The sequence below is a fragment of the Quercus lobata genome, chromosome 5 (assembly GCF_001633185.2).
Source record: "Quercus lobata isolate SW786 chromosome 5, ValleyOak3.0 Primary Assembly, whole genome shotgun sequence".
Classification (NCBI taxonomy): Eukaryota; Viridiplantae; Streptophyta; class Magnoliopsida; order Fagales; family Fagaceae; genus Quercus; species Quercus lobata.
In genome coordinates, this window is record NC_044908.1 from 82,815,743 (window position 1) to 82,824,094 (window position 8,352).

Below are 8,352 nucleotides of genomic sequence, written 5' to 3' on the forward strand. Positions count from 1 at the left end.
ATCTAAAATTTTGGTCCATTGAGGATTCAACCAACAAATTTTCAAAAATGCTATGTTCCCAACATTTTCGCAATACTTTCAAAAATAAATCTTAAGTGTTAGGTTGTTACTGGCTATTAGTAGTGGAGAGAGGTAATTTTAGTTGTAGGTTCAAATTAGAACCAATAACTACTTACCATTTAGGATTTGTTATGAAAGTGTTGTGGACATAGCACTTTTCAAAAATTGCCCAAACAAGTACAAATTAGCCCAAAAGCTCAAATCAAATTAGCCCAAATCAAATGTTTAATTTATTGTGATTTTTGAAATTTTATTTTTAAAGGGCATATTTAAAAAATGCTATTTTTTTTTTTCCTTCTAAAAAATGTTCATTTTCAAATAGTTAATATATTGATCATTTAGGTGAGGTTGCTAAAAAATATAGCTTTTGGCAATTCAAAACACTACTTTATCTATTTTACCACCTCACTTTACAATACACCTAATATTAATAGTTCTATTTTAGCATACTACACATTAAAATAATATAAACAATCTCACAATACATTAAAATAATACAACCAATTTCTACCCATGTACACCCACAAACACCATCCAACAACCATGTAAGGTTGAATTTAATCAACCATGTGTTGGCTTTATTCCATGACAAATTTGCTTGTAATACAGCACTTAGAAACCCTGTATTTAGGTGGGAATCATGTAAGGGTAGTGTGTGAGAGAGTGCGAAGAAATGCTCAAGACTATGTAGTGAAGCAGAGACTCGCGGCTAGGACTTGCGGGTGGCTCGCGGCTTGCAAGCCGCCAAAAGTTGCACACGTGCAGAGCGTGCAAGGGAGCTGAACAGTCATGCCAACTGGAGCACTACAGGACAAAAATCTAGACTGGCCACTCAGTTAGCTCGCGGCTTGAACTCACAACTCAGTCAAGTCGCGAGGTCAAGTCGCCAACCAGCCCTGTTTTGGAAAAATTGACTCTTTGCATTCCATTCTCACACCAGTATAAATACCCCTCATTCCCACAAAATAAGTGTGGCCAAAAAGAAAAACCCTAAGAGAGGTTTCTTCAAAACACCCACCCATTTAGAGAGAGCTACTCATTCTTAGAGAGAAATCTTTGTAGTCTCTTCTCATTCCCTCTCTCATTGTCATACCTATTGAGAGGAGATTTCTATCCAAACACTACCCACACCCATTTGGAGTGTTGAGTGTTTTTGGAGTTTTGGGAAGTATTGGAAGATGCCAAGGATAGCGGATGCTATGGTCAAGTAGCGGAATCCGGTAAGCTAGAAAAGACAAAGGTTCGGTGCAACCTTGTTGGAGCAAGAAGCTTGGAGGGCTTAGGTACATCGGGTAGATTGGGCTTGGAGGGTCTATTGCTATTCATGTATCCCAACTACATTTTCTAGTGGATTATTGACCGCTTGGAGGGCGGCGGAGAGGTTTTACGCCGAGGGCTTCGGTTTCCTCTTCGATAACACATCGCGTGTTGTCTTTGTGTTTGTATCTTCCTTCCACTCTATCTTTGCCTTTTTATTATCTGCTGTGGATTGTGTTTTATTTTGGCTTAGATAGTTTTTACCAATTCCATATTATAGCTTATGTTAAGTTTCCGCACACTAGTTGTTTGACATATTACTTGAATTGGTTAAGTTGTAATTTGGGGGTCTAAACGTTCAAGGGTGTTTATACACATTTTTGAACTTTCAAACCACAAAAAAGCTCGCAAATAGCCGTAGTTACTGCCAAACACCCAAACCCACAATTTAAGTTTTTTAATTACAACACTGAAAAAAAGTTGCTGCAGCCGCCATTACTTAAAAAATGGTAAAATTATCCTTTTATGAAAACTTCTTCGGTTCAGCTCACGTGAACATTGTGAAGGAAAAAGTTTTGAACCCTGAATATAAATTGCTGATAAACTTTTTTGTTATCATTCTGCGTGATGTGAACACATTAAACAATAATTTGGAAAAACAAACCAATCAAAATTCCATGCATGATTAAAAGTGGGGTTAATGGTCTAAAGGTGTATTTCCTTCTTTTTAAAAAGTGTTGATCTTACCCAACCGACTCACTTTAACCGGTAATGTCACGACAAAGCGTGAGTGGTGGTCATGTGAAGTTTTTGATTTTTTGTGAAACTTGTGTTCTTGGCACGTGTTGGGTATAAGAAAATCTCACTTGACAAACTTAGTCAAATGACATTGAATATCATTTTATGAGGTTACGTGAAGTGTTTGATTTTTTTTTTTTTTTTTTTTTTACGCTTGGGTTCTTCGGCACATGTTGGGAATAAGAAAATATCACTTGACAAACTTAACTTCAAACTCCAAAAAATGCCCAAAATCAATGGTGCCCAAAGTCAAATTTTTTTTCACAACTTGCTACAGTGAAATGCCAAGACTAGCAGTTCATTGTGTTGGAAATATTTTAGTGAATAAACAAATTTTGATAAAAAAAAATAATATCTTAAATAATTAGTAAGAGTATAAAATAAAGATAGTTTAGAACAATCTCACAATGCTATAAAATAATGCAATGAAAACATTGTTCTTAAATGTTGATTTGTTTCACTCGGAGTAAAACTCGATGCGATTAGTTTTCTAGGCCAAACAACCCCTAAGATTAGAATATAGCATCAACTTTCATGATGGATGCACTTTCACTCATGAAGGTTCAAGAACAACCCTCTATTATCTTTCCTTAGAAAAAAAAAATATAAAATGTAGAAAAATATGTAGAAGAGAAATATAATAGAATTGTGTATAGTTAAATATAAAGTAGTAAAATATGACTTATAAGAAAGGGTGTGATGATGGATATAATTTTGGCTATTCATGAGTCATGACAATAATGGTCTATAGTTATTGATTACTAATAATCCATAAAACCCCAACAACTATATTATTGATTATTGCCTAACGACTATTTTACTCATAAATTATCAACGGCTAGAAAATAAATAATAATAAAAGTGTTTGGAACACACACTCACACCAACAAATTGTGGCAAGAAGGGATAATATATATATATATATATATATATATTACTTTACTACATTTCTGTCTCCATTTCTCATTATAAAAAATTTTCTATTTTTTCTCTCCCCTCTCTTTTTTCTCAGCCATGTGAGGGTCTCTTCTTCTCTCTTTTTTCTTTTTTCTTTTTTTCCCTCTAACGCCAACGCCTCCCTCTTTTCTCTCAACTAAAACTAATCCTCTCACACTCTTTTTCTTGGATCTCAATGGGTATGCTCCATCTTTTCTTCGGCAAATTTTGCCAATGGGTTCGTTGGTGGATTGGGTTCATCAATGTTGATTGGGTTGTGGGTTGTTGTGGTGGTGGTGGGTCATTGATCGACTTGTAGAAGGGGTGTGGTGGGTGGATCATGCCATGTGGTTTGTGTGGTGGTTTTTGGCTAATTTGTGTTGCTGGGTTGTGATGTGGTGGTTGGTGGTAGTGTGGTTGTGGTTGTGGTATGGTTGGTGAGTTTGTGGTGGTTGGGTTTGCTAGCAGTGGGTTGTGCATGGTGGTTGTGGATGGTTGTTCTTGACTTGCTAGTTGGTATAACTTCAAAGGAGAGAGAGAAACAGAGGAAGAGATAGAAAGAGACATATATGAATAATAAAAAAAGAATAAAGAAATAATATTTAAATGAAGTGGTAAAAAAAATAATCATTGATGTTAGGTGTATTGTAAAGCATGATGTTAAAATAGATAAAATAACTTTTTGAGTTATTAAAAACTAAAATTTTTAGAACCACCATGGAGGAGTGATGCATATTGATAATACACAAAGGATCATGAAACTACTAAATCTACTTGTGACTTGTGAGTGATCATAGAGACAGGAAGTGGGTTTATAAGTGCAATTCAATTCATTCAGCAAACAAACAACAGTGCAATCCAATTCATAAAGTACTAAGAGAAAAAAAGCCGTCTTAGCTCAGTGGTAGAGCGCGTGGCTTTTAACCACGTGGTCGTGGGTTCGATCCCCACAAACGGCGTTTCCTCTCTATCTTTTCTTTTGGATAGAGTAATTTCTTTTTGGTTTTTAAAATTTAAAATTAGTATTCTATAATAAATAATCAATTGGCTATGTAAAAATTAATAATGTTTCTTGCATTGCAAATTAGCAACAATCCCTTCGTCCTTCACACCTACCTATCCAAATATTGTCTATGCATCACCATCAAAAAGAGTAGTCAAAACAAAAAGAGTACTCAAAACAAAAAAAGTATTCAATGGCAAGAATAAAGCTTTACAATCTTTTCACTATTCCATTTCAACGGTTCAGTTCAGTGGGCACAACTAAATATCAGACCTAGAGACAGCAGCAATTTTTCCTATTGGTCTCTTTTTCTTTTCTTTTATTTTTTTTTTCTTGCTAAGTATTGAGGAACAGAATTTCCCCGTAAACCACAAAACCCTCTTAAGTTTTGAGAATAAAACTTAACCTCTTAAAAGTTTGTTTCTAAAGTGTAAACCATTAAAAAGTTTTGAAAATTAAGTTAATAAACAATAAATTGTTCATAAGATGAGACACGCCCATATTTTTATTTTCACATAAAACAATAATACAATAAATCTCAAAATGCATCTCAACCATGTTATAAAACACAATCATTTTAATTATTTTTCCTAATTGATGTTCTAAGTAAGACCCAAACATAGTTCGAACATGAACGATTTGTAGTCACATAAATTTGTAAAGTAAAAGTTTTTATTTTTATTTTAAAAAATATATATATATATTTATTTATGGATAAATTAGGTAGCTAGGATTGAAGATCTATAATGATTTACTCCATAATCATGTTTCACTATCAGATCAAGATATGAATTACTTTCTTTTTGGCATAAGCGATATTTAAACACATATCTCTTATCTGATGCCAAAATACTTTAGCAATTGAGTAACTTGAGTTAACTTGAACCAACCAAACTTTATGTAATTTGAACTAGAAGATCAAGTACCCCCCAAAAACAGATTTAATTTAATTTATAATTCTCATTAAGTAAGCATGATGAAAGATTAGATCACTCAACAAAGTAGTTATTTATATACTTTTCTTAAAGTGAAAAGAATAGATATGCCGAAATTAGCAATTGAGTTAACTATAACCAACTAAATCAATGTATTTTGAACTAAAACATCAGGCACCCGAATTTTTTTTTTTTTTTTTTTTAAGTTAAATTGTGATATATACTTTTAATAAAAGATCATGCACCCAATTTTTTTTAATTTTTTAAAAGAAGTTAACTTGTAATGCTCAATAATTAAGTAAAGATGCAATAAAAGATTAAACTACTTAAGTTTCAACAAAGCAATCATTTATATTATATACTTTACTTAAAGTGAAAAAGATAGATAGGATATGACAAAATTAGATGTAAAGTACGGCCAAGAAGTGGTCGCCATGCACATGAAGTGTTTGACTGAATGATTTTTGTTCAAAAATCTCTTCAACTGTATAAAGCCAATTGATCAGCCCCGCAGCCCTTCTTTTATTTTAGCTTAAGAATGCACACAATCAGCCGCCACATGCAAAATAAAGTTGCGTAGGCCTAGGCTATGATCTAGGGCCCCCTTACTATCATGTATTTCTTGCAAGTATTCACTTCCTCACATGAGGGAGGTTTCATAAAAGTGGGGTTCACCTTCATGTGAAGGGTTTATATATATAAATATATATATATATATATATATATAATCACCTCACCTCTTAGAGAAAATCAGTGTTAAAACCAGAATTTTAGTCTGGAGAGCAAAATTAAAAGACAATATTAAAAATGAAATTAATCTTAAAAACTATTAATCGATTATAATAACAAAAAAATTAAACAGTTGTAAGAAAATATGAATATATTTCATATCATTAAAATAACTATACAAAAATAATCAATCCATAGCTACAAAAATTTATAACAAAAAGCTTACAAACTAATGTGATAAAAATGTGATTACTGTTAATTAATCAATATAATGAATAAATGTTTGAAATTAATTTTTGTGATTGATAGCATGCCAATTTATTAGACATAAATAGTAAAATTTGTAGTATCATTTAATAATAAAGTACTCAGAAAAGTATCAAGAATAATGAAAAGAGGGTAAAAAAAAACTACTTTTGGGTTAAAAGAAAACTTATGACAAACATGGTTTTTTTTTTTTTTTGGTTAAAAAGTTTTTTAAAAGAATTCTATCTCACATCATGTGAAACAGAGGAGTAAAGATTTGCACTTTCAAACTCATTTTTAGCATTTCCCTTAAAAAAAAAAAAAAAAAAAAAAAAAAAAAAAAAAAAAAAAAAAAAACTTTTGGTTAAAAGAAAACTTATGACAAACATGTTTTTTTTGTTAAAAAGTTTTTTAAAACAACTCTATCTCACATTACTTGAAACAAAGGAGTAAAGATTCACGCTTTCAAACTCATTTTCAAGATTGCTATCAATCACAAGTAAATTAAGTAGTCTCTTACCTAATATTCCAAAAAGAAAAATGTTAATATCAAAACTGAGAGAGCCTTAGTTGAAAACATTGTGTGACATTGCCAATCAAAGTGAATCGGTTTGTCGAAAGAGTCAGATTGATCACTTCATTGAGCATACCTAATATACCTAATATTTACTAACTTTTTACAGAAAAGATATACAGCTTTAGACCATAACCCCACTTTTAAACGTGTATGGAATTTTAATTGTTTTGTTTTACCAAATTTATGTTTAATTTATTCATCATGTAGATTGATAACAAAAGTTCATCATCAATTTATATTCGGAGTTCAAAACTTTTCCCTTCACAATGTTCACACGAGTTGAACCCAAGAAATTTTCATATAAGGATAATTTTACCATTTTTTAAGGGCAAGTCAAAATTTCAAAGTTGTTATTCGTTAGGCTGAAAATATTTCGAAAGTACTTATGAATTTTTCCCAATATCATAATCACCAAAAACTTGACTATGTAATCCAATTTTATTTTGATTATGGAAAAAATGATTTTCTTGGATTTTTTTTCTATATGTTTTCTTCCTCAAAATCTTCACTTTTTTTTTTTTTTACAACCATATTTTCTTTAGAAAGAATAAAAGACATTTAGCCAACCTAAGTAGCCTATTAAGGATCAATAACCAATCTTAAAATTTTAGGTACAAATTTTTGGCTATTTTTCTTCCTGTGTTTGATGTCTAAGACTCTAAGCCACTACCTTTCCAGGAAAAAAAAATGAAATAGAAGCAGCAAAGAAAGAAAGAAAGAAAGAATAATAAGAAACTGATAGAGAGGAGAGACCGAGAGAGAGCATTCCAACAGTTTAAAACTTAGAATCAAAACATTGGGATAAAAGGAGTTTGAAACTTTGAACTGAATAAAAAGAGTTTGAAAATTTGAATTTGATTTGGGTTAGGTGGCAATGTGTGACTATAGATTTAAGGAAAAAAAAACAAAAACAAAAAAGTAAACACGTGCAGTAGGAAAGTGGCCACACATGTTTACTTTTTTTTTTTTTAAGTTTTGACCTATAGGTCCCTAATTTTTTTTTCTTCCTAAATTTGACTATAGTAGCATTTTAAAAACGTCAATATAGCTATAAATATATGAGGGAACCTTTAAAAAAAAATTAAATTGGTTTCTTTTAAAAGGACCTATAATGACATTTATGAAACGCTGCTATAAGTCCCTCAAAAAAAAAAAAAAAATCCTCAATTGGGCTATAGTAGCATTTTACAAACACCTAAGGACCTATACTAGCATTTGTAAAATGTTGATATAGGTCCCTAAATTTTTTTTTTTGTTGGGCTATGGCAGCATTTCACAAACGCCACTATAGGCCCTTTGTAGTGGCATTTATTAAACGCTGCTATAGGGTCCTTAATTTCTTTTTCTTTGGAGTAGGGCTATAGCAGCATTTCACTAATGCTACTAAGACAAAGGGCTTATAGTGTTGTTTATAAAACGCTGTTATAGGTCCCTCAATTTTTTTTTTTGGGATTGGGCTATAGCAGCATTTTGCAAATGCCACAATGGGTCCCTAATATATATATATATATATATAAAGAAAACTTAAAAAAAATATTTGGTTGTTTTTTTTTTTTTTTTAAAAGGACCTACAGTAGCATTTATGAAACACTGCTATAGGTCCCTTAATATATATATATATATATATATTTTTTTTTTTTTTTGGAGTTGTGCTATAGCAGCGTTTTACAAATGCCGCTATAAGCCCTTGTAAGACTAGAACCTATAGTGGCGTTTTAAATGCTGCCATAGGTCCTTTTTATTTATTCTTTTTCTGGTTAGCTTTTCTTTTATATATAAAAGGACCTATATGGCGTTTATGAAACAATATT

The 8,352-nt window shown here is 31.5% G+C and overlaps 1 non-coding gene across 1 annotated transcript; it reads left to right on the forward strand.

Moving 5' to 3' along the window:
• The first annotated feature begins 3,938 nt into the window (after window positions 1–3,938).
• On the forward strand, window positions 3,939–4,010 carry TRNAK-UUU. The gene has a single exon. It is a non-coding gene; the product is annotated as a tRNA-Lys (tRNA).
• The last annotated feature ends 4,342 nt before the right edge of the window (window positions 4,011–8,352 follow it).